Source organism: Eriocheir sinensis, chromosome 28 (genome assembly GCF_024679095.1).
Source record: "Eriocheir sinensis breed Jianghai 21 chromosome 28, ASM2467909v1, whole genome shotgun sequence".
NCBI lineage: Eukaryota > Metazoa > Arthropoda > Malacostraca > Decapoda > Varunidae > Eriocheir > Eriocheir sinensis.
Genome location: NC_066536.1, coordinates 15,356,663 through 15,359,386, shown reverse-complemented (window position 1 = coordinate 15,359,386; position 2,724 = coordinate 15,356,663). Strand labels below are relative to the sequence as shown.

The 2,724-nt window shown below is 47.2% G+C and overlaps 1 long non-coding RNA gene across 1 annotated transcript in view; it reads left to right on the top strand.

The window, feature by feature from the left end:
• The first annotated feature begins 367 nt into the window (after nt 1-367).
• The window catches only part of LOC127004623 (uncharacterized), a 102,740-nt gene continuing 100,383 nt past the window's right edge, over nt 368-2,724 (top strand). Inside the window, exon 1 of the long non-coding RNA XR_007757898.1 lies at nt 368-810. This is a non-coding gene — a long non-coding RNA (uncharacterized LOC127004623). The remainder of the gene's footprint in view (nt 811-2,724) is intronic.

Genomic DNA, 2,724 nt, shown 5'->3' with positions numbered 1-2,724 from the left:
GAGAAGGAGGAGGAGGAGAAATAGGGGATAGCAGGGAGGAGGAAAGCAAAGCAACAAAAGAGAGAGAGAGAGAGAGAGAGAGAGAGAGAGAGAGGCAAGGATCAAAGGAAAACGGAAAGAAGGAAGGAAGGCAAGCAGGCATAGAAAGAAAACGAGAGAAGGAGGAAGAGGAAGAGGAAGAGGAGGCAAGGAGGAGGAGAAGAGGGGGAGAAAAACGAAAGCAAACGACAGGAAGGAAGAGAGAGAAAGGCAGGGAAGCAAGCAACCACATGGAGAGAGAGGAGAGAGGATGGAAGGCAAGCAGGGAGGGAAAGAGAGGGAGAGGAGGAGGAGGAGGAGGAGGAGGAAAGGGGAGGAAACAGTGAAAAGGAAGAGGAAGAAGAGGAGGAAGCAAAGCATTTCACACCAATCAGCAACGTCCTTGATGATGTCACGGGCGTTACGTAAAGAGCGAGGCGGCGGCGGCAACAGTAGGCCCCCGCGCGAGGCAGGTGCGCGGGGGCTGTCAGCGCATCTCCAGCCCGGGGATGTGATAGTGTCTGGCCGGCGTGATGGATGTGCGGGAGTCGTGTGCATATTTGAGTGATTTTTACCCTTTTCCGGCCACCCTTATCGCCTCATCCGACCCGGGCCACCCTTCTGAACCCTTGGCGGCGCGTGTGAGGGTGTCCCAGTATTCATAGCGGCCAGGATGCGGGTGATAAGAGGCGGTAAATATGAGGAAGTGACACCGGGGAAGAGGAGGGAGTGAATGGACGGACAGGTCGAGCGGGTTGGCTGGTGATGGAGGCGGCGGAGGAAGGCGTGAAGGTACAGTGGCGCGATTCTTTTCACTATTTCTTCGACTTTTACTTGTTCTGTTGCAGTGACGTGTGTTATTTTTGTTCTTGGGATTTGTTATGGTTACTTAGGTGTGTTGCAGGCGTGTGTGGAGTTAGTGTTTATAGATTGCTGGTGGAAGTACTGGGATGATTTGGAAATTAGCTTGTATGGTATTGTTAGATGGGTACTGTTTGTTGTGAGTGATTGCTAGCCTCCTCCCCCTCTCTCTCTCTCTCTCTCTCTCTCTCTCTCTCTCTCTCTCTCTCTCTCTCTCTCTCTCTCTCTCTCTCTCTCTCTCTCTCTCTCTCTCTCTCTCTCTCTCTCTCTCTCTCTCTCTCTCTCTCTCTCTCTCTCTCTCTCTCTCTCTCTCTCTCTCTCTCTCTCTCTCTCTCTCTGTGACCGTAATTTGCGACGTTCTTGACATGGTTCATTTTTCTTAATTTTTTCCGCATCGATTTTTATTTTTTTATTTTTTATTTTTTTTGTCACGTTGGTTATTGCGCGATCATTTATTTACATTATGTTCCACGACGTGTTGCGTGAACGTGCGCGTGGAGAAGAGAGTTTGTAATAATGATAATAATAATAATAATAATAATAATAATAATAATAATGATGATGATGATGATGATGGGTGTTGTGATGTTTTCTGACGACCACTATTACTACTACTATTACTACTACTACCACCACCACCACCACCACCACTACCATTACGTCATTTTCACGCACCCAGTCACCTCTCCATCTCCCCATCCCCCTCCCCCTCCCCTCCACTACCCTCCAAAAAGACCGTTCCCGTCCATCACTACCCTACCCCAACTTGTACCCTTAACCCCTCCTCCTCCTCCTCCTCCTCCTCCTCCTCGGGGTAAGAAAGAGACACCCCCTCCCGTGGTTTGGTAATGACGGGGGTGGTGACTGATAATGGTGGTGGTGGTGGTGGTGGTGGTGATGGGGGGGGAAGGGGGTGGCTGGTGGCGTCAAGAGAGGAGAAAAGGAAGGGTACGAAGCGGTAAATTAAAGGTGTGAAGGTATGACATGACACCCCTCCTTCCTTGTCTCACACCACCACCATCACCACCATGACCATCACCACCACCACCACTACCTGCCACCTGTCTCTCTGTCTCTCTGTCTGTCTGCTTGCCTGCTCTCCTCCTCCTCCTCCTCCTCCTCCTTCTCCTCCTCTCTTACGTATCTACCTGATTACCTGTTCCCCTTTTTACCTGCCTGCCTTCCTGCTCACCTGTCTGCTTGCTTACCTGCGTTACCTACCTGTGTCTTTTTCTTTTCCCTTTTTTTCATCTTTTTTTCTTTTTTTACTCACTTTTTACTTATGTTCATTCCCTTTTCATCTTTATTCTCCATTTTTACCCTTTTTTTTTACTTTTTTCCTTCCTTTTTTATCTTTATTTTCCATTTTTATTCTTTTATTTTCCATTGTCGTTATTTTGTATATCTTATCTCTTTTCCTGCCTTGCCAACCTGTCTCTCCGTTTTCTCTTCTTTTTCATCTTTATTTTCCATCCTTTACTCATTTTCCCTGTATCGTTTTTTTTCTATAATTTCTCATCCCTTTCTCTTTCTCTCATTCGCGCGTCCTCCCTCATTATCCTCTTCATCCTCATCCTCATCATCTTCAGTCATTATTAGTCCACTGCAAAACAAAGGAATTTCTCAACGTTCTCCTCTCTTTCTCTGATGTTAGTGTTCTCCTTCTGCCAACGTTCTCCATCTCTCTTTCTCTGTTTGATGTTAGTGTTCTCCTACTGTCAATGTTCTCCACTTCTCTCTCTTTCTACCTGATGTTAGTGTTCTCCATCCTGCTCCGGCAAAAGCTCTTATTATCATGTCTCCACCTGGTCCTCTGCCTATCTTGATTCCTCTTAAATATTCTGG